This window comes from Triturus cristatus, chromosome 1_1 (assembly GCF_964204655.1).
Source record: "Triturus cristatus chromosome 1_1, aTriCri1.1, whole genome shotgun sequence".
NCBI classification, from domain to species: domain Eukaryota; kingdom Metazoa; phylum Chordata; class Amphibia; order Caudata; family Salamandridae; genus Triturus; species Triturus cristatus.
The window spans coordinates 943,233,957-943,257,885 of NC_140579.1; the positions used below are offsets into that span (position 1 = coordinate 943,233,957).

A 23,929-nucleotide genomic window follows, 5' to 3' on the forward strand; every position below is an offset into this window, starting at 1 on the left:
CGGGGCCTGGGGAGTCTCTCCCCGGGCCTGGCTAGGGTAGGGAAGCTGGGCCCGGTCCCGGGGCTTGTGCTCTGTCCCAGGATGTGGGAGCCCCCTGTCCTGCAAGCCAGCCGAGGGTCCGGGCACTGGGTAAGGTGGTCCACCAGGGCCCGGCGAGGCTCTCCCTGGCCTGGCTAGGGTTCGGACCTGGGACCGGGCTCGTGCTCCGTCCGGCAGGCCCCGGGGTGCGGGACACCCCTGTCCTGCAAGCCAGCTGAGTGTCCGGGCGTTGGAGTCGGGGGGGGGGGGGGGGCCTGGGGAGGCTCTCCCCAGCCTGGCTGCTTTCAGAAGCGGGCACCGGGCCGGTGAGCAGGAGTGGCTGGCTTTATCTGCCATGCTGGCGGAGCGTAGTTTTCTGCCCACCCCTAGTTAAGAACCGCTGATGTAGGATGTCTGAAAACAAAAGGATGTGCCTGTGCCGCCTTCTGTCTTACCAGAGGAGATTGGAATATTCATACAGTTTGGACAACAGCCACGGAGAAAGAGTTGAGCAGAAGGGTCAAAGGGCCGTTGATGAGACATTGGTGTATGCTAGGTTGGTGCAGAATGTTTTTGATGTCAGTTTTGTTTGGGACCAAATAAGGGTAGCTTAAGTTGTTGGGGGAAGTTGTTAGGATTAATATGGAAGAGAATATAGTGCTGTGTTTGGACTAAACGATGAATAAGGGCACGAGGTTATTGAGTCCAGGCTGGGATGTATCATCAGGTTGAGCAGTAGTAACCACTGGTGTGTGGGAGTCTTGGGTAGATAATTTGTATGCGAAGGCTGTTGCATAGATGCATACATTCTTTGAAAGAGTGGGAAGAGTAGTCCAACAGTCATAAGTACTAGTCTCCTGTAATTAGTAGGTAACTTAAGTAAGGCATACGTTAGCTAGGATAGTAGGGAATTTTTCAAAGGAAATGTTTGGCTGAACTAAGGAGTACAGTAACATGTCACGATTTTGTAGGTATTATTGAGAGGTTTAAATGGAAATCTTCCTGGTTTTGTGTGAGGTGCTGGTAGGGACTGTCTGCTTGGAAAACCTGCTGCAGGTCTTGGGCATCATGGTTACTCTACCACCTTTCATGTTTAAAACTCAGGAAGGGATTGAGGTAGCAATGTGTGGAACATCTCTGAGTGTGTGATGAAACGGTGGGATCAATACCAAGCCCGAAAACACAAAATTAAGGCAGGAAAGCACAGCGGAACAAGTCAGAGGGCTATTTTATCCAACAGACTGACTCAAAATGTTCTGCAGGTTTCTGAGGACTCTGGGCAATTGAGACAACACACTTGCATTGATGATGCACACCAATATTATTTACATCATAGTACCTTTACCGTGTAATCATTGTAAAACTGTTTGGAACAGTACCACGGCCCCCAAAGGAACTAGGACCTTCTTTTTCCTGTGTTGGTCTTTTGTGACTGTTTTTACTTTATATTTTGCCAGTGGAAAGTGGCTTTTCCTGAGTGAACATCTGAGGTTCAAAACATCGTCCCATAGAATAAGACTTAACTATTTGCCCACACTACTTAACCAATGGCCACTACAGTAGTACACAGGGCCATGGGAAACTAATGATAACCAACTGTTCCTCTCAAGGTATTGCCTAGCAGCCACAGCCTACCCCAGGACCAAGAGAAGAAGCCCAATGGCGCACCTACTGTTTAGGAGCCGTTTCTAAGTTACTATTTACAGCCACATGCCTTGGCACTTTTTACTAGCTGCTTTGGTCAGCAATTCTTGGTAATGGATACTTTATAACTGTTTTCCACTGAATCTTGTCTGCTTTGCACAAGCCACATTCATTACTACAAGCTGCATAATCTTTGACTAGGGCAAGAGAACCCAGTGATCTAGCCTAAACGTCTGTCCTTGTCTTGCCTTTGTTGCAGGGTTATTTGTAATATGATTTACAACATTTCCTTGGTATGCAGTATGGCTGAATTATCTTTTGTTTTACCCTGAGCTGCCAAACGCATGTAAGTATCTGTATTTTATTTGCAACAGTTTGGAGAAGATGTCTGCCAGCCTTAGTGAGATTACGCAGGTCATTTCTTTACATCTCCAGCTGGGGCACTGTAAGATCAGCATTCCATGTTAGATAGCTAGTCTCCATACCCAGTTACTTTTTTCTGAAAATGTGGCTATTACTTACAATAGTACCTCAATTTTTATCTGTCTTGAACATGGATACCACCTGCTCTCCTACACAGTTGGTTTCTTGTGCCTAGCACCTGCTTATGCCTTGCAGCTGATCTGGATGGAATGAATAGGAGCAGTGATCAGATAGTGATGAGCAAGTCAGTGAATAAGTGCAGATCTGTGTGCAACATGTGTAGGAAGGTGGATATCTGACTATGGTTACCCCCAAATTTTTTGCCTAGTGTCTAGCTGGTTTTTCGACTTAGTTGGCCTGAGATCCTGCTATTCAGGATCTCAGCCTGGCTGTTCTCTCTTTAAAATGGACTCCATGTACCCTAGGTACATACCCAATTGGTTGGATCACCCTGTCAGCCCCTGTACCAGTGTACACTAGGTACCCAGGGCATTGGTGTACCCAAGGCCTGCCAGGGGCTGAAGCATGTATTATGCCACCCCAGGCTTGGCCTAACAATTTGACACAACTGGCTGATCACTCAGCTGGGGTAAGTTGGTGTAACCACCTCTTACTTAGGTGTAGTATACCTATACCTAACCTTAAATAGGACACCTGGTAACCTATAAGTCACTCCTATGGCAGGCCTTAACAATCCTGAAGGCAGAGTGCTTGGTTCCATGTGAGATGGTGCTCTGGCATGAGCTGAGCCTGTCTGCAGTGGTCGGAACAACTTCCTTCTAATGTTTCCAGATATCGTCATACCATATACTCTTAAGTGCATTATGAACCTCGCGGTTAAATGCTATCTTTGGTTTGGCTTTATCAAAACATGTCGAGTAAGGTGTCATACGAATTGGAATACTAACCCCTCGCCAATTCTGGCGACGGGGTTAGCATTCCACCCTTCTAGAGGGACACGACATGTACAGTACCTGAAACCCGGGTAAAATCAGACATAGCCTCAGCTCCACAAAATGGATGCTACCACCACAGACACAAGTCTGCCCTCCTGCTGCTGGGAGTCCTTCCAGCTTGGGAGGTGTGGACAAAGGGTTTCCTGCCAGGGGAGGTGCGTGCACCACCCCAGACAGGATTTTGTGTATTGGTCAGGTAGGGCTTGAAAGAAACCAGACATGCCTGTGGCTCACAAGGAGCCTCGGTGCATATGCCAGTTCAAACCGGTCCTGGGGCACACCAGTCCCGGGCCTGGGGCGAGCTGGACAAAGGATTGGGGGTGTAACCACCCCCCTTCCTGGTCCCACCCATAGGGAGGGACCTAGCAGGTAGTCCGGCCCCTAGAATCCGCTTAAAGGTAGGAGCTGTGTCCTAAGACTTCAGACATCCTGGAATCAACTTAACACTAAGAAGAAGACGGGAACTTCGACGCTCTGCCGCACAGAGGACTGAAGCCAATCTCCCCTGTGGTCAGGGAGTGACCACCTTGCTAACGCAAGCACCATCCAGCGAATCAACGTCTGCTTTGCCGCCGCCTCCCGCCGGAGCCCGAGCCCAGAGACTGACAAGACCTGGACCTCCAGACCTCTCACCGCCCGATCCACAGTCCCTGAAAAGAGGAGACCCGTGGAGGCACCGAGACACGTGGAGCCAGCCATCTTGGAACGACTACGACAAGCTGACAAGTGCAACAACCGAGGCTCCCTCCAAGTTGTGCTTTGGGATCTGAGAAGCCCAACACCCGAGCAGCATCTGCACCAAAGGTGAGCCCCCCAGCATCTCCACGATCTGCGTGGGGCCCTTCTGCATTTTGCCACTCGACGCGCCTAACCGGTTGCTGGCCGCTGGCTAGTGGCCATCTTGGCGACGAACTCTACGAAAAACACCGCTGGTCTGGTTGCTCCAGACTGGCCCTTGCTCCTCTCCAAAGGAGCAATCCCTCTGACCTTGCTGGTCAGAACCAACGGCTGATTTCCGAATCCTCCTGCAATTGCTTTTGCCAAGGCTTGTTTGCTTCGACCAAGTCGCCGACACCGCCGACAGCGAGAGCCTGCGTGGGACAGCTCGTGAGCCGACTCCTGGACGTCGTCGACCTTCAGGGACCACGTGGCTGCGGAGACAAGCTACCCCTCATCACCTGTTTGCACCCGACATCGCCTGGTACCTACCTGGTGCCACGCCGGTCACTGGCTAGTGACTGTGAACACTGTCCCCTCTGCTTTCAGGTCTTCTGCAACTCCGATCCACCCTTGGATCCACCGCATCTCTCCCGGACCGACCGCCTGCAGCATCTTTGTCCCAGGCTCAACGGAACAGATAGAAGAAACCCGACGCACTTTGAGGCCTATGCACCCGCTTCCTGTGGGTGAGGTAAAGCTGGTACTCCGGTGCCCATGTGTAGTAATACATCTCTAGTGCCTGTGTTCCAAATCTTAAGTTCCTAGTCAACCCGGAAGATCTCCTTTGCAGTAACTTTGTACTTTTTACGCACCCATTGAAACCTATGGGAGCACGCGTGTGACTATTTGCTCTGCACACGCCACCCGTGGACCTCCTGGTCACTAACTGACGTTAGCTCCTTGTAGGCCCAGCGATTCTAGAGGCCCTAGGCCTTTTCCCTTTTCTGTTCGTGGTACTTATACCACTATTTTAGTATATGGTTTGAGTGGCCACCAGGGCCTATCCATATAACGTGCAACTTCTGTGTATTCTGTGATAATCTTGTTTGACGATTTGTGCTCCTGTGCTCATAAAGAGACTAGGGGTTACTTTGAGAAATAAATACATATATATTTTGAATATATATCTGTGTGGTGTCCTTTCATTGGTATAAAAGGGGGTTACATTTGGTAAAACAGCTGGCTTAACACGCATCACGAGTTTAGCCTCAAAGACTGCTTAGCCTACGCTACCACTAGGGCAGCTAGTCCAAAAAGGTTGACTTACAACCACACCATAAGGGTTGCTTGGCATGGTACAAGGTGATCACTTTAACTAGTGAGCATCATATACCAGGCCAACTTCTCACAATATGTGAGTTCAAATCTGTGAATAAGGCAGTTGTAAGTGCAGATCAACATTAGATTAGGTTTCAAAGGGGAAGAGAGGAGTAAGTGAAAGTCCCCTTCCCCCCCCCCCTGTTCTGCTGGGGTCACTGCTGCTGGAACGAGACCCTGATATTGAACTGTAATGCGTAGTAGAGTGTGTACTACATGAGGATCTAGAGTGGGAGTTGGCTTTGCATCTATTCAGTGATGTGGCTCTAGTCAAGGAACTGAAAGATGTATCGGAGGTATTCAATGGGAAACATATGGTGTGCTCTATGTCTTTTGGAGAAGATGGTGAGTGACAGTTCCAGCCTTCTCTATGGCACTGATTAGGGAGGTTACTGGTGAGGGTGGAGTGGCGGAACTAATGGAGCTTCGGTTTTCTTCTTGCTCTCTGCCCCTGGCTAATCAGGTCACCCCTATAGATGATGCCATTCTTTCAGCTAATAAAGCATTTGTTGTGAACAGAGCAGCAAGTCTCTCTGTTTAGACTTTGCTGGTCTGAGAGCTGGGTTTCATGGAACAAGTCAGTTTGGGTTGGGGTTTTCTCTTGCTCACTATTGCCTTTTTTTGACCCGTTTTAGGTATAACCTGTTACGAGTTCTTAAGGGCTGGGCTAAGGAGGGAGATAGTATTCCGTGTCTGTGTGATGATCTATCTGTTCAAGATATTATGCACTTTGTTTTTATATGTCCTTTTTATTTACGCTTGTGCAAAGGGTTTTTAAAGCTGATATGTTAATCAGAATTTTAGACAAGCCAGCCCCGCTCTTATATTTACACATGTTGCCGGATGTTAGAACTTGTTACCAGGTTGCTTGTTTGTAAATAGCGCGTTTAGAATGAGGAATACGATGATCAGACTGATAAAATGAATTATTATAATATTTATTTGCCTCAATATTTGGGTATGTTGCGCTGGGTATTTTATTATGGCTTCTATTTTGATTTATGTACAATGAATTTGCATTTTATCCTTTATGTTGTGTTTTTATTGTCTTCAGGGCCAGCTTTACCACTGGTGGCGCCCAGTGTGACAATGTTTGCTGTTCCCCCCCCCCCCTCATGACCACCTCGCTACGGATCCCCACACTACCACCATTTGACAGTGCCCCATCAAAGTTTCCATAACCACTGTCTCTTAGATTCATTTAGCTTTATAGCACCGCTCATACTAGTTTAAGGCGTCGGAGCACTTTACATCACACCTACATTGCACGGAGACAATCATACGTTTGTAAATCAGTGTATAGGAAATGTTACATCAGACAGAGGCCTACAAGGTGTAGGAGTCACGTCATCCATACGGGTAGGCAATATAGTTTGAGTCCTTGGTCTGGAAAAGCACAAATTCAGGGGCATATGTTCAAGGAAGTGGCAGAGTGAGACGTTAGCCGTCATGGCTTAACGCATCACTCCGCCACTTCAGAAACGCAAGGCTGCACCATATTTACGATATGGTGCAGCCTTGCGTTTCGCCCTGCGCTGGCGCTACACTTAGCATGGAAGCGCCAACGCAGGCACCATTGCACCATAGTGCAAGGTTGTCTGAGTGCAAGGGAAAGACTGTTTATGTACAGAAAGGCCACCCTTCCTGTACATAAAGAATCTTTGAATGCCATTTCGTCACTTCTATGTGTGCTGCGTTAATGCAGCACACATGGAATTCACAAATGGCTTTTTTTTTTAAAGATTGTTTATGTACAGGAAGGTCCACCTTCCTGTACATAAACAATCCAAGGCTTTTTCCATATGTGCTGCCTTGCTGCACAAGGCAAAAGACACAATTGATGGACGGAATGCAGAACAAATCAAAACCTTCACCCCCAGTCAAGAGATCTGGGTTAAATCCATCATTCTTTTGCTCACCATGCCACCCCAGTTTAGACCTGGCCATATGCAAATCAGTCTTGACCCTGTGCCTCATGGGAACAGTCCAGCCCGAACTGCCAAGCCAGGTCCTCCCAGGTGATGGTTTGAGTCCTTGGTCTGGAAAAAGCACAAATTCGGGGGCATATGTTCAAGGAAGTGGCAGAGTGAGGCGTTAGCCGCCATGGCTTAACACCTCACTCCGCCAGTTCAGAAACGCAAGGCTGCACCATATTTACAACGATATGGTGCAGCCTTGCGTTTCCCCCTGTGCTGGCGCTACACTTAGCCAACGCAGGCACCCTTGAACCATAGTGCAAGGTTGTCTGCGTGCAAGGGAAAGATTGTTTATGTACAGAAAGGCCACCATTCTTGTACATAAAGCATCATAAAGAATCTTTAAATGCCATTTCGTCACTTAATGTTTAATGCAGCACACATGGAAGTCACAAATGACATTTAAAAAAAAAAAAAGATTGTTTATGTACAGGAAGGGGGACCTTCCTGTACATAAACAATCCAAGGCTTTTTCCATGTGTGCTGCCTTGCTGCACAAGGCAGCACACATGGAAAAATAAAAAACGAGAAGCAATAATGCATTGCTCCTCGTTTCGCCAACTCAAGACCCTGGTCTTAATTTTGGCGCTGCCTCCTATTTACGCTGCCCTTGTAAATAGGGGGCAGTGTCAAAAGCAATGGGTGTTGTGGGTGCAACACCCACTGCCAACTCCTTTCAGGCTAAGAATTGCGTGAAAGGGGCCCTTATTTACAAGGTAGCGTTAAGCCACATTAAGTGGCTTAACGCTGCCTTGTAAATAAGGCAAGACCCCTATCGCCACGGGAATGTCACAAAGTGACGTTCCCGTGGCGAAAGGGTCTTGTACATATGCCCCTCAGAATTTAAAATGTAACAGCATTGTGAGGGGTTTTCTTTAATAAGAATTGATTTCTAACCAAATTGACCCTTTTTTTTATTAGGATAAGGAAAGACTGGGCAAAAAAACATGTATCTAATATATTCCTTGCAGTTTGCATGCAGCTCTTTGACGTTAATGGCTCACTGCTCTATAATAGGATTTTAACAGTTAAACTGCAAGTAACAAAAGGATCTCTGACAAAAGCGATAACCCATTGACCTATTAATAGTATATGCACTTCTGTGATCTGATTGGTCAAGTTCTTTGCAGCAGGCATGTTAACCTTCTGCGCTGCGCTATGTTGAGTCAAAACTTCCACTACGAGACAAAGCTCCGGTCTCTCTAGAGGAAGACCAATAATCACAAAGTTAACCTGACATGTTCATTGATGCCTGAAAATTGCTGGTACAAGGAACGTGGAATCAAGTGCTTTTAAAACAACACACTTGGCGCCCCCACCCCAAGTCAGTGCCCGGTGCAGTGGTACCGATTGCACCTCCCTAGAGCCTGTCTAAAGATTGTCTTTATGGTATATTTTATAAATCGAATAAAGAAATTATGACCTTGATGGGTACCTGCTTTTTCAAGTTTTTGAGGCTGGAGGGCTGAGAGATTCTGGCTGCCCTTGTAGTGTGAGTGCAGTGAGAGCATCACTGGATTTTAGCTTCTTAACCTGTATATTTTAGTTTGGGATAAAATACCAGCCTAGGCTGACATCTTTCTGTTTTCTCCACAGTAAAGGGATTGGGTCACATACCTTAACCATGGATGGCTGTGGGTGCTGGACATTTGCCGATGCAGGCTGCTGACTGCTCATCAACCTCTCTAGATTGTGCTCCAGTAACAACTGGTGTTCGCTACCTGCTGATACCAATCCAGTTTTCTCCAAAATGAGAGGGTGTTGAGCAAATGTCTTCTCTAACGGGGATGATTTTTGTACTTCAGTCTTTTCTTTCCGGTTGAACGTGGGCCATCTGACTTCCTCACCTTAGGTGACTGCTGGACAGCTATTTTTTTCCAACACCAGTGTGCGTTGAGCGTCAATCTTTTTCAGTAAGGTTGAGCGTTGAGCTTCGATCTTCTCTAGCAATTGCAAATGTTGGACCTTGGTTTTATTCAACATTGGCATGCTTTGGGCTTCAGTCTTCATCAACTCTTGACAGAGTGCTGGGGAGCAGCCTTCTCCCATGTATGGGGGTGCTGGCGCTGTGTCCTCTTAACCACGCAGGAGCCGTGGGATTTCGGTATCTCTGAAAAAAGTGAATGTTGAACTGTTCTCTTCTTAAGTATGGTCAGTGGTTGATCTACCTCCTTCAATGAAGGTTAATGCTGTAAAGTAGTACTTTACAGCAAAGGCAACAACTGCTCCTCAGTCTTGTCTATTGTGGGTAAGAGCAATGATTTTACCAACAGGGGTGATATTGGGGCAACTGTCTTTTTGATCAAACACCACTGTTCTTAATTCTTCTCCAACATTGGTGAAACTAACTCCAGTCTTCTCCACTTCAGTTAAGCTTTGAGAATTTGTTTTTTTCAACATCGGTGGGACCACTAAGTTGGAAGATTACTCAACAGTCTTCATTTTAGTAACAGATGACTGATTTAGTCTTTTCCAATGCAGGCGGACCGTGAAGCGCCACATCCTCAAATGTTCAGATTTTGGGCTTCTGGCTTCTCAGATATTAGCAAATGCAAGACAGATTTCTTCTGCAAAACAGGAGAGTCTTCAACATCAGTGTGTTTGGAGACAGGGGAGCCGTTCGAAGCTGTTATCGGTAAGGACACATGAGATGGATAATTAATGGTAGGTTTGTGAGGGATTAAGGAACTGTGATGAGGGTCACATGGGAAGGATAACAAAACAATGGCATGTGAGACACCCAATATGGGAGTACTTACCATACTGCTGCAGCATCTGCTGAATGATGAGCTTGTTCAAAACTGTAACCTGGAGTGAGGCCGTGACATGGAATTGGTCATGAATCGAGGTTCTGACCAGGAGCGATTTGGAACTTTAATTGGAGCGAGCAGGATAGTGGTTTGGAATCTGATTTAGAGTGGGACTTTGATTTGGAACTAGACTGTATCTATGAAAAGGTAGGGAATGGAGATGGCTCTTTGGAGTGAGAAAAGTGGAGTAACACTGAGCCTTCTAACAATATAGTAACAGAGCGAGATCAAGACCTGGAAGAGGGGTTGGCGGAAAATCATAACTTTGAACAAGACTTTTTACACAGCCTGGATTGAAAGAGTGATCAGGTGTTGGACATGCTTCTACCATGTGAGTGCGAATATGCTCCTAACCTGGGGTTCTGATTCTGGAAGGGGATTGGAATCTAGAACCTAGCCATGATCGTGACTTTGCTACATAACATGACAAACTTTATCCGGAGGATCCACACCAGGAGGGGGACTCAAAACTGGACATGCCCCTGGAATAGGAGGAAGTAGATGTAGAGGACCAGGGAGATGTGCCTAAAGACTGGAGGAGAATGAGCCGTGCTGGTGCATCCACAGCCTGGTGAGCTCCAGAAGGGGGAATAAGATTATTGGCGGAGGCTGAGAGGACAGTGGGTTGCACTGGGTTACCCAATGCTGGTTATCTCTTTGGCTTAAAATACTGTAACATATGTTAGGTTGTGAATATTTTCTTTTGGCTGGAGACTTTGATATGTCACTAGGTGTGACATGGCCACTGAGGGATTATTTTAGGCAACAATCTGATTTTTAGTGGCATTATGTGAATCTAATATGGGTTGCATTTCATGCTTGTTCCGTTTGCAGAGGACTAGGTGTTCATCACTTTCCTGGATGGGGGCCTGAAGACTTAACTGCCACTGGACTTCGAGACTGTAAGGCAACTTTTAGGGTCAACACTTGCTTCTTGTTATCTTTATCTGGAGTCTGTGCTTCAGAGCAGGTACCAGCCTATGAAGACACTTTTCAGTCCTGTTCACTATGCTTGGGCTCTTGTCCCCAACTTAAGTCAAAGAGTGCATGGGATTTCCCGTCAGCCTCTAATTATAACTGTTGGGTGTTGCCACTTAAGCTACATGCTTGAGCATGAGCCCTTGTACTCTGCATTCCCCAACACAGAACAGCACTGGAGCTCTGTTTTCCATTACAGGTACAGGTTGAACCCAACCTCTAATAACACAAAGATTTGGTTTTCAGTCTTCTCCAGCACAGGCGATGATTAGGTAGCAGTATTATCCACCATAAATAAGGGGAGAGTCTAACTGATATCATGCATAAGCTATAGCTAGACCTCTGGTTGTCTCCAATATTTGTAGAAGCCGAACCTCCTTTTTCTCAAAAGTGGTTTAGAATTGGGACAGTGCCTTCAGCGCAAGCAGTATTTTGGCCTAAAACTTCAATGTGGGCAAGATCTGAGCATCAATCTTCCTCAACACTGGTGACTAGACCTCTACAAGCACTGAACTCCCTGGCCTCTCCAGTAAGCGCAAGGGGTTGGTACTGGCTTACTCCAAGAAGTGGGGCCCCATACTTCTACAATGAAGGAAAGATGCAAGTTTCTGCCTACAATAATAATTGGCCTGGGTATTCCCTTAAAAGGGAAAAGCTTAGGTTCCTGTTTTCTTCAACAAAGGAGACACCATTATTCCTTGCAGTCTGTTTTCACTAGCTCTGCTAAATGATGACTAACAGCCTTCTTCAATTTAGATAAGGTTTGGGTGCTGTTCTGCACTAGTCTCTGAGGTCATTGTGTCATGTTATTCATTAGAACAGGCAAGGTCTTCTCCAGCACAAGCAGGAACGGAGTTTCCATCTTTTCAGAAATGAATGAGTCATGCTTGTCTGCCTGACATGAAGCCTTAGTCTTCATGAACGAGGGCAGTCATTTAGGATTCAGTGCCACAATAATCAGATGGTATTAGGCCACATTTACCACTATTGCGGGTGATTACACATATTTGGATACCTTAGACGGTCACATGACACATATGCAATTCAAGTTATTTATATGTCATTTAGGCTGTTTCAAACTAACATTTATTTTATCTTTTTGTGTAATAGCACTGTTTTACCTCCTTTTATTTATTTATTTATTTTTTTCTTCAATCGCAATTTGAAACTCTTTATTGTTTAACTTCAAGTATTGTCTGTGCTGGAACCGGCATTACGAAGTATTTTTACTATGTCGATTGTGACGTCATGATATTTAACCAACTTCCGTGTTACACTCTAGTAACTTGACAAAGGCCCCTTGCGGCTGAAACGCGTTGTTTTACAAGTTATTAATCGCATTACTCGGATTGTGTGTCGCTTCTTCCCTTCGGATTGAACTTTTCTTGTGTGTGTGTGTGTGTGTATATATGTGTGTGTATATATGTGTGTGTATATATATGTATATATATGTGTATATATATATATATATATTATCTACTGGCGGTCGCCAGTAGATAGTTATAGTTAGGACCCTGTTTCCATAGGAAATCCGCAACATTCTATTTGGAATAACTTTGGCGCCGGTCGATGAATCCTCGCGAAATTTTCAAAATAGGTGGGGCGCTACGCTCCGCTCCTACCCTAAAAGTCTCGGGGAGATTCGTCAAGCGGGGGCTGAGAAAAAAGGGGGGTCCCAAAACGCGTTTTTCCCATGCATTTTTCCATAGGACCTTTAGACACAGCTACAGCCCGAACAGCTGAACAGAGTTACTTGAAATTTGGCAGAGGTAGTCCTCAGGTCAAGGAAGTGCCTTTTGTAGGTCTGGTGTAAATCTGTTCAGTAGTTCCTGAGAAAATAGCATTTAAATCAATATATATATGTGGGCGGAGCCTAACCACACATCTCATCCTGAGATCTGATTGGCTGTCAGCACTTCATCCAAGAAGTGTTGGCAGCCATCTTGGGACCAATATACATGATAGCACCTCATTAAAAAGCATTGCAGTTAATAGAAGATTTTAAGACTTTAGTTACATTATAAATCATTTGTTGATGGTACCATACTCATTTTAGGAATTGCGGTATGTTCTAAGGTGATTTCACCATGTGAAAAAGCCTTCTGCTGGGATATCCCGATTGAGAGAAAAATATTTTCTCATGCTTTTACCACAGAGGTTTGGAAGGTGATCTATAAGCTAAACTGAGAGCTTATTTTCTGTAAATTCACATTATCTTTCTCAGTCATGTGAGAATGAAGTCTGACATTCTCAGTAAAACATGTACATCCAACAAGGGCAGAGACTGTCAGTTGATTCCTTTGTGTTCTACTGCAGCTTTCCAGAGTGTTCCAAAGAACTACTAGAGCGCTAACCGTCCTACTTATGATAAATGTATGGCACACCTGAAGCCATCTTGCTTGGATTAAAGTGGTAACTCTTAAAAGATTTAATTTAAAAAGGAACAAAATGAGGGGGTTCATTTTTCCATAAAAAGTATGATTAGTGCTGCAGAAAGAAAAATTAGGGCACATTTTGAGTGACTTCTCAAATCCTGACATGCAGACTGAAACATGCACTTTCAATACCAGCAGCAGTTTTCCCTGGTGAGCAGTAGCTTTACTACAGTGATCTAATGAGCAAAAAGAGTGCTAACATTCTGATTTTATGGCAAATGTGTGACACATTTGAATGCCTTCTTGATGGAATCAAAGTAAAAAACTGAAAGTATTTCCTACTGAGGAGACTGCAGTAAATGAGGAAATTAGGAAACTTCATAACAAATAAGTCTCCCAAGATGGCCACCAGAGACAAAAGAGCCCAAATGTAGCCCAAATATCACCCAGATGTAGCCCAAGTATAGCCCAATGACAGAATGTCCAAGAATGTTCTTAAAAACAACTAGAGCACTTACTGTCTTCATTATGACAAAAGTATGGCACACCTGAAGCCATCTTGATTGGAATAAACTGGTAACACTTAAAACATTTAATTTAAAAAGGAACACAATGAGGGGGTTCATTATGCCATAGAAATTATGATTAATGCTGAAGAAAGAAAATGAGGGCACATTTTGAGTGACTTCTCAAATCCTCTTCTATTTCATTAAAAAATTCTGACATGCAGACTGAAACATGCACTTTTAATACCAGGAGCAGACTTCCATGGTGAACAGTAGTTTTACTACAGTGATCTAATGAGCAACTAGAGTGCTAACATTCAGAATTCATGGCAAATGTGTGACATATCTGAATACCTTCATGATGGAATCAAAGTAAAAAACTGAAAGCATTTCCGACTGAGGAGGCTGCAGTACATGAGGAAATTAGGAAACTTCATAACAAATAAATCTCCCAAGATGGCCACCGGAGACAAAAGAGCCCAAATGTAGCCCAAAATCACCCAGATATAGCCCAAATATAGCCCAATGACAGAAGTGTGCAAAACACTTATTATTTTGTGTTTTTGCAGTGTTATATAGTGCAGACTTGTCAGGTATTGGAGTGCTTTACATGAGCATTGGTTACATCACACAAGAACAAATTCATTTTGGTTGTAGACATGGGGAGACTAAGTGATTTGACCAGAATCACAGAATGTCGAGCTGAAGCAGAAACTTCAACCTGGTTCCCCAGTTGCAAAGTCTGCAGTTCTGGAAGTAACACCACATCCTCTCCCCTAAGTGCAACATTTAATCAAGTTGTCAACTAGATAAAAAAACATAAAGATAACAATTTAAAAGTGCTTTGTCGCCATTTGAAAACTCAGAAAATATGTCCTTATTTTAGTCTTTTAGAGCACTAACCATAATTTTGATGCCAATAAGACCCTCTCATATATGTAATTTCTAAAGGAATGCTCTAGGTATTACAGTTTTGATTACATCAAGATGTCAGGCGTTCCACACTTTTGTAATAAATATAGAATGTTAGCAATCTAGTTGTTCATTAGGATACTGTTGAGAGGCAGAGGCCAGGGGCACGGACTCTGAAAATTGAAGGCAGGTAGGAGGGTGCAAAGGCAACAATTTAACCACACTGAGCAGGCAGGAAGGGCCGTGGAAGCACAACAGACTATGGAGGGCAGTGGAAAGGGGGGCAGGGGCAACAAACCAACAATACAGGACTTGCAAGAGAGGCTGTTGGAGGGAAGATCTATTACGGGTCAAGGAAGCTAGGGGCGGTCCCCAGAGCCCCGGGAGCCACCACAGAACTGAGCAGGAGAGTGAGTCAGGGACAAAAGGGGCACCTTAATTTGAGCCGGGGTGCCTAGGAACGCTTGCTCCAAAAATGAAGAAAACAGACATATGAGACATGGAATTGGAGGCAGAATACGATGGCAGTTTAATGAGAAGATGCAACTTCAAAGAAACCGCAGAATAGAGACATAAAGTACAAAATACAGAATCCAGATAATCATACAGCTGTCATGATATTGTCTGTATCTCAATTAATGGACTGACAGAGAGAGAGAGAGAAAACACATCTATAAATGCATCATGAGAAACAAGTTACACCAAGGAAAATGTTACCTAGGGACACTCACATTTACTCTTAGAGCAAGCATTCCTGCAATTACAATACAAAATCTTTTAAATGCAAAAGTAAAGAGAACAATGGTTAAACATAACATCACATTTCATATAGGTAAAATAGAATAAGATACTTCAAGCAAAGCAGAGCAAGACCTTTTAAGCAAAGGAAGACAAGAGCTTCCAGTTCTTGGGGAAAACCTGCACAGCCTGTTAACCTACATACAGACGGCGAGGTTGTCCGTCGATATCTGTGGGTGCTCCCTTTTTATATCATTTTGTGGGCTCCTTTGCACGCTACATCTACCTACGTATGCTACCCAAAAGCTTCGTCTGCAGATTTTACCAGACATTTCGTCATTTACCCACTTAATGCTGACAATGGACTGGGTGAAAAGGTCAGTCTCTCAGGCCAATCGCTTATCGTAAGTTCCATAGAGCAAGCAGAAAATAATGGGTATTGTACAGGAATTCAATATATTCATGTATAAAATCTCCTCAGTTCTCCTAACTTGACGCTCTGCGGTTGCCACTTCCTTAAAAGCGGGAAACCTGCCCAGGAAGCAAGTACCAGTCCAGGATGCAGCCTACTGTATGTCGACAGCTTCAGGGGGATGTTGAACTTTGATACCGAGCACGGAGCACTCGGGTAGGGTGGGGGCTACTAGTTTGGAGCAGAAGGCCTCGCAGACCTGCCTTCAGACTGCTATACACTAAAATTGCAGAGCTATGGTCAATTTAACAAAGAGGCCTACATATTGAACAGAAGGGCCTACACAGGGGTTTTATGCTGGCTGAGTGGTAAGGATGTCTCAGGATAATTATATAGCAACACAGGACCCGCTGGTCAATTTAATACGGCCTACAAATGCGGCTGGCAAGGCAAGGACAAGGGTCTCATACTTCAGGTGTGGACAGAACGGGCCAGGGGCCCCCTGTGATACAAAATCTACCCTCCTTCAAGGCTGTGGCAATGTAATAGACCATTGTGGGCAGAAGGAAGAGGCAATGGTAGTACAACCATACATGCCAACAGACCCGATTCAGCCAGGAAACGTCCAATGTTTTTAAGCTCAAATGGGCTTTATTTGATCTGTCTCCTGTCTACAATATCCTCTTTTTCAATGTAACTCCAAGGGGAAAATCAATACCCCAGTTTTTTTTCAAAATCTCCCTCTTACCAAGTTCAAAATGTTCGCAAGTATGGTACATTGGATCATGGAAGGAAATGGGATAGGGACATGGACTTGGATAACAGAGGACAGGAGAGACATGGAGAGGTGCACCAAACTGACCCTGCAGGGCAGGCATCAGGGTTTGCAGCAGCACAATACACCACACAGGGCATGCAGGACGGGAGTGCAGCACAACAATCCATAGAAAGCAAGAGGGAGGGGACAGGACCATGCACATGGACAACAGAGAACAGAGGGGCAAGAGGCAATGGTAGCTAGCTGACCATAATGGACAGACAGGAGAGAAGGCTGCAGCATAACAGACCATAAAGGGCAGGAGGGACGGATCAGGGGCATTACAATGGAACAGACAAGCCAGGAGGGAGGGAGTAGGGGTCTGCACATGGAAACAGAGGGCTGGGGGCAAGGGGGCAGGGCAGGAGCAGCAAGATAGCCATGGAGGTCAGGCAGGATGGGCACTAGAAGCAAGACACAACATGAAGAGCAACAGTGAGACTGTGATGGCATACACACAGACCATGGAGGGAAGGTGGGAGGGGGTCAGGGGCAGCTAACTGACCACACAGGGAAGGTGGGAGGGGCCATGGCAGCACAGAAGACCATGCATGGCAAGTGGGAGGGTTCAGTGGCAGCACAATGGCTATGATGGGCAAGAAGGAGGGTGCAGGGGCATGCACAAAGGACGATGGAGGATAGAAGGGAGGGTCAGGACCTGTGCACAGACAAAGTTCAGGGGAAGGGGCCTCACAACAGACCACACGGGGCAGGCAGGAGGAGCAGTTGCAGCACAACAGACCAGGGAGGGAAGAAGGGTGTGGCAGTACAATGGACCATGTAGGACAGGAGGAAGAGGATAGAGGCATGGCATGTGGACAGGCAGGGTGGAGGTGGCAGGGACAGGTTACAGTCATCTGACAATGCTAGGCAGGTGGAAGGGGAGTGGCAGCTCAACAGAACACTCAGAGTAGATCGGAGTGGCAGGTCCATGGAACATGGTGGGCAAAAAGGATGGAGCAGGGGCATGCACAAAGACATCGGAGGGCAGGGGGAAGGAGAATAGGGGCAGCAAGCTAAGCACAGAGTTTAAGCAGGAGGTCAATGATGGGGCATAGAATTGGGCAATGGAGGGCAGGAGGAGTGGACTGGTACATCATACTAAATTGAGGGCAGTGGCAGCACATCAGACCATGCATGGCAGGAGGGAGGAGGCTAGTCCATGGATTCACACAACAGAGGATGAGGGGGATGGGGCAGCAAGCTAACTGTTCAGAGAAGGCGGGTATTAGAAACTTTATTGTTTTTAAAACATTTTGTCTGTGCAAACTACTTAAAATATGAACAAGTATGCAGCATAATCTCACTTTTATTCAGGAAGAAGAAGACGTTAGTGACTGTGACTCCGGGCTCACTTGGCAAAAACACCCCCTGACCCTCCACCCCCTATCGCAAAATGTAATGCCCGTGAAAAGGGTAGGTGAACACAGTGTTATATAGAACATAGTCCTGAGAGCACGATTGAAAATGAAAACTAGATATAGTGTATGGTATAAACTATGCACCAAAAAGTGTGATATAAGATGAACCAGGCGTGAAATATAATATGCAATACATTGTGCGCAATGACAGATTCATTGGAGAGCGCGAGATAGCACAGGCACTAGCGCGTGCTATGCGATATGCGCCTTGGAGTGTAATATGCACAGGGCAGTGTTGTGTAACCTAACTAGTCTCTAAAGTTGTAATATAAAATATGTGCTGGGGAGTGTAACGTTGCATATGCACTGTGACAAAGATATGGATCCCAAATTGTAATATGTATGGCATAGCACTGTGCGTTATAACATAGGCATCGAGGAAGGCACGTTAGATGGGGCAATATAACCCGTGCGAAGACAAGTGTGGCATGACATTTTCACGGGGTGGTGTTACAGTGCACATGGGCTAGAGAGTGTCATAGCATATGCACTAGCTAGTGGAATACAATACAGAGGTGTGTGGCACTCGGCAGGCAATGGTGGGTGTAACACAGCATTGGGCTCTGTCAGGAGCGCGCTGTGACTCGCAAGTGATGTTCGTCCCCTTTCCAGAGAGTAAAATAAAAAGTATTACACATCCGGCAGTGGATGTGTGTTTTATTAACTGTGAGGGGGGTTTCTTGCATAGTTTTGGTCGAATTTTTGTCGAATCCCCTTTGAATGGCTTGGTGTGCATGTGTATTAAATGTGCCCGTCAATAGCTACCCATGTTTGTATAAATAAACGACAAGGGTGTCTACCGGCATTATGCACAGTAGAGCATCAGACATGTCAGAGCTTCACTAGTGGTGTAAATACATTCCATGTGGATTAATTGCATGCATAGTCGCCTTTTAATGAATATCACGCAAATCGTCATGGTGATAGGTACGTACGGTTTGTCCAGCATGTCCTAGGTGTGTCTATAAATATATATTTTTTTAAAATAATAAACAGTGGCCGGCCCTGGGGATTGGGGTCAAAAAAATATAATTAGGAGACAGGCCCTGGGGGATGGGGTCATCAGGGCCAATAAATTAGAATAAGAAGGGGAACCACACAGCCCCCCTTCTTAAAAAAATAAAATAAATAAAAGACTGGCATCGTGCCGGAGGCCATGCCCCCTCCATGCAGCACTCTGCAAACGCGCCCCCAACAGGCATCTCCAGTATGCGCCAGGGAGCTGCGCTGCAGACAGGTGTTCTGAGGCCAAGCCCCTTTTTACACCTCTCTGCAACGCAGCTCTGTGGCGCTTACTGGAGGTACCTAGTGGTCTAGTGTGACCCTAGGGACCCTTAGGATTCAAGGGGACTTAATCTCTCAATTTAGAACAGCCACAGGGCGCGTTTACACAGTGGTGAAGGGAGGGGACGGGGCCTGAGGTGACGTGTGCAAACACGCACCATGGCACGTTTTAAATTGGGGATATAATTTCCCTTCAATACTGAGGGCCCCTGGGGGCTAACTAGCCCACCAAGTGCTTCCAGTAAGCGCTACTGAGCTGCATTGCAGAGAGGTGGTCCAGGCCGTGCCACTTTTTACACCTCTCTGCAACGCAGCTCTGTGGCACTTACTGGAGGTACCTAGTGGGCTAGTTGGACCCTAGGGACCCTCAGGACTCAAATGAACTTAATCTCCCAACTAAAAACGGACACAGGGTGTGTTTACACAATGGTGAAAGGAGGGGACGGGGCCTGAGTTAACGTGTGCAAAAACGCCCTGTGGCCTGTTTTAAGAGGTAGTTTTAATCCCCATGCCCTATTATATACTAGGGGCTTATAGAGGAGGTAAGGCTAATCACAGGGGGACCCCAATGCATAATGTTCCCTAGTGTATGTAGGTGTTTTCACTGTATTCTAAGTGTCTTTTAACATAGCACTGGCTCTAGGACTGGTTAGTCAGACTCAGTTACCACCAGTATCCGTCTGAAAAAGTTGAGGGTACAGGATGATTTTGCAACAAGGCTTCTTTCTGCTCTTCTTTTTGTTCTTTCTGCACGTTATCCTTCTTCCTGCACTTATCTTCGTATTTGAGGACTTCTGTTGCTTCTTTCTGCACTTCTTTTGTTTCTTTCTGTGCATTTTTTCTTCTTTCTTCACATGTCCTATCTCTGTAGGCATAGTTAGAAATTAGCATTTAAAAAACCTTTGAAATTAACAGAAAAAACCATAGGTTTCAGGCACGTTATAGTTAGGAATTAGCATTTAAAAAACCTCAGAAATTCACTGAAAAAACCATAGGTTTCAGGGGTGTTATAGTTAGCTAGACTTTTCACTTGTACAAAACCATTGAAATTCCCCCGTTATAGTTAGTTCAGCTAACTATAACTCGCGCGCCCGCAATGCACTGCTGATGACGTCACATATTACATCACTCATGACATGGTCAGTGACATCACTCATGACATCACTGATGACATCTCAAATGACATCACTGATGACATCACTGATGACATCATCCTTGTGATAGTGGCAGACCTCCTCTCACCCTAATATAACCTTTGATACACACATTCAAAAATAGAGACTAAAATTTTCAAAACAATGGACATACCAATACCAGTTACAACAACCTCTTCAGTAATTCTAAGATCCACATACACATCCACTCATTCACCAACAGTCCAATACAGTCACTCATACATGTACTCACTCATCATATGTACTCATACACCTATACATCCTGTTACACAATGCCACTCATCCATAGAGTTACTCACACACATAGTCACTCATGCTAATAAAGAATCAAACATACATTTACTTGCATATACAGTTATACACACACCACCACACTTACTTCTACGGAAACTTACACATACTTAGTCTTTTAAACAATCACTTATAGAAACACATACTTATTCATACAGGAACTCTTTCAATCTCTCACTCTCACATATACTCACATATATACACCAATAGTCACATATACTAGTTTAAAACATATGTAGTTACTCATAAAGACACTATTGAGACAGTCATTCACTCACTAACACACCCATACACACACTCATCCACCCATACAGTCCTGCACACATACTGTGTTCAACACATACAAACAGTGAGTCACTCATTCATGCACCTATGCACTACGTAATACCCCCACCGAACCATGCAGACACTCAGACTGATACTCAAAAAACCAACTAATAACCTATATAGACACCCATGTAGCTACTCACCAACCCATGCAGCCACTTATACACAAAATGAGAGACTGATACAGATATTTACATATTTAAACATTACTCACTAAGCCATGTATTCACTATGATACACTTAATCAGTCAGTTACACAATCAATTTTTCAAAAACAAATCATCCATTTAGACACTTATATACTCATTTATTCTTCCATCGACCTTGAGATATACATATATAAAACATATTTAATTTTCAGAATAACACACATTCACTGGATGATGTCATCAGTGATGTCATCAGTGATGTCATTTGAGATGTCATCAGTGATGTCATGAGTGATGTCACTGACCATGTCATGAGTGATGTAATATGTGACGTCATCAGCAGTGCATTGCGGGCGCGCGAGTTATAGTTAGCTGAACTAACTATAACGGGGGAATTTCAATGGTTTTGTACAAGTGAAAAGTCCAGCTAACTATAACACCCCTGAAACCTATGGTTTTTTCAGTGAATATATATATATATATACATACACACACACAGGTCTGCGCTGAAGTTTTTCTCGGAAAAAAGGTGATATTTGTAACTGTGCAATTCATGACTGGGCCTTTTACCTTGGCCAAGTAGGACAAGCATTCTTCCTCAGTCTTCCTAAAATTGAGTATAGTACTTCGTCTTCTCCAAGGAAGGTGCCGGATGGGCCACAGTCTTATCCATTGTGAAGGTACATTAGACCTCCGTCCTCTCTATGGTGGGAAATCTTTGGGCTTCTGTCATGTTCAAGAAATGTGGACATTGGATGTTGTTATCCATACAAGCTTACTTTGAGTGGCAGTTTCTCTTAACACAGGCTTGGGATGGGCATACTTATTTTTTTAAACCATGGCAAATGCCCGTTATCTTCATTCTCCATTTTTGGAGATAACGGAGTAGCCAGCATCTCAAACAAAGGCACAATCTGGGTATTGTTTTTCTTCAAAACAGCCAAGGGTTAGGCTTTTTTTTTTTTTTTTTTTTTTTTAATACAAGAGTGGACTACAGCCTTCTATACATGCAATGAAAACCGTGTTTGCCAATACATCCAGAGGTTGGTCATTAGTCTCTTTTCAAACAAATGCAAGAACTGGATATCAAATGTCTCCCAACTCGAGCAAGAGTGGTGCATCAGTCTTCATCAGAATATTGACTTGAGTGTTCTTAAACCTAGATATTTGTCTCTGGTATTTAGCACTGGACTATGATGAGCCTTGGTCTTCAATATGTTTGTTTTGGCCATTGATTCTTTCTTGCAAGTGTTTTGTAACTCATTTGTCCCCAACAAAGAAAATAGATGTCCCACTCTTGCCTGTGTTCAAGAAGATTGACATTCATCCATGTTCTCCAACACTGGTGATGGCAAGGATTGAACTGGAGTGCCTTTCAATGTGAGCGAAGGTTGGGCCTTGCTGTTCAACATGGGCAAGCATGAGATATTGATCTCATCTGCCACTGTTGAAAGTTTCTTTAGTCTTTCCCAGCACTTCTATATCTAGGACCTGAGCTATATTCGAAAAGACCAAAGGTTAGATCGCTGGTTTATTGATCTTCTCAATCTTTTCTACTATGGTTGAGTTCATCAGTAAGCATGCCATGGTTATACTCATACTTTCTGAAATGAGCACTGAATGCTTCTTGGTTTTTATCTAAAACAGATGAATGCTGGACCTTATTGTGCTTTTGACTTTAATATTTCCTAAAAAAAATTAAGCATTAAGATGACTATTAGCACTTTGACGTACATTTAGTAGTGCTACAGTACTACGAGACCTGTACTACAAACCTACATGCAGAGACCTCTGCCTTATCTTTTCTAGACAGTTCTCCACCTCGTTCCGGAGGTCTCCATACATGTAGGCATAGGTTTTATTAGTAAATATGTGAGGAACCTAGGGGAGTGGCTAAAAAAGAATAATATTTACTTCTAAATGGGAAGTGGTTAAGGCGTAAGGAGGGGGTTTCGGGAGGGACATGCACCTAGAAACACCCATTGACATAAGCCCATTTCTATTTAGAAACTGCACTTCTAAAGGTACTGAAAATGTATGAGGTATTGGCCTGAATCTGCTCTGGCAAGGCGGTGGCCTCTGCCTTCTCACACACTGGCAAATGTAGGGATTCTGTCTTTTCTAGCAAGTGCAAAGGTTGAGTCTCTGTCTTATCCAACACAAGCAAAGACTTGACCACTTTCATATCAAAACATGAGTGAATGTCTGGTCTTTGTCTACGCTAACAAGCATGAATATTCTCTAACATTGGCAAATATTGGTCCTTTAACTTTTAAGATCTTGGCGAGGGTTGACGCTCTTTCTTCCTAAACACTGTTTTCTATCAAGCCTTACTGCAACTTAGTCTTCAAACAAGAGTAATGGTTGGAGTTGTGTTTTATCCAACATTTTGTATTTTCTCCTGCGCCATACGCTTTGGTGTTCTTTCACGTTGTCACTTGCGCCGTTACTTTCTTGTCACGAGCACTATGTGCACTTTTCTTTCGGGTTGCCTTGGCATTTATGCCCAACAGTGCTGTAACAACTGTTGTGTGTACTTTTTGATCTTCTAAAAATATATGATGCCCAAGGGCACATTTAAGAAATATCTTGAAGCCTCTCGCCTTTTATTTAATTGTAATGTCTTGTACATACAAATATAAACCAGTCTTGATGAATCCGGCTGAGATATTGTTGTATT

At 44.5% G+C, this 23,929-nt stretch overlaps 1 long non-coding RNA gene across 4 annotated transcripts in view; it reads left to right on the forward strand.

Moving 5' to 3' along the window:
* Positions 1–23,929, forward strand: part of LOC146871327 (uncharacterized) — a 230,566-nt gene that overhangs the window by 108,060 nt on the left and 98,577 nt on the right. For 3 of the 4 annotated variants that reach the window (XR_014980987.1, XR_014980988.1, XR_014980989.1), the window contains exons 4-5: positions 1,922–2,008; positions 8,651–10,435. This is a non-coding gene — a long non-coding RNA (uncharacterized LOC146871327). The remainder of the gene's footprint in view (positions 1–1,921; positions 2,009–8,650; positions 10,436–23,929) is intronic. The other variant, XR_014980990.1, reaches the window with a different exon arrangement.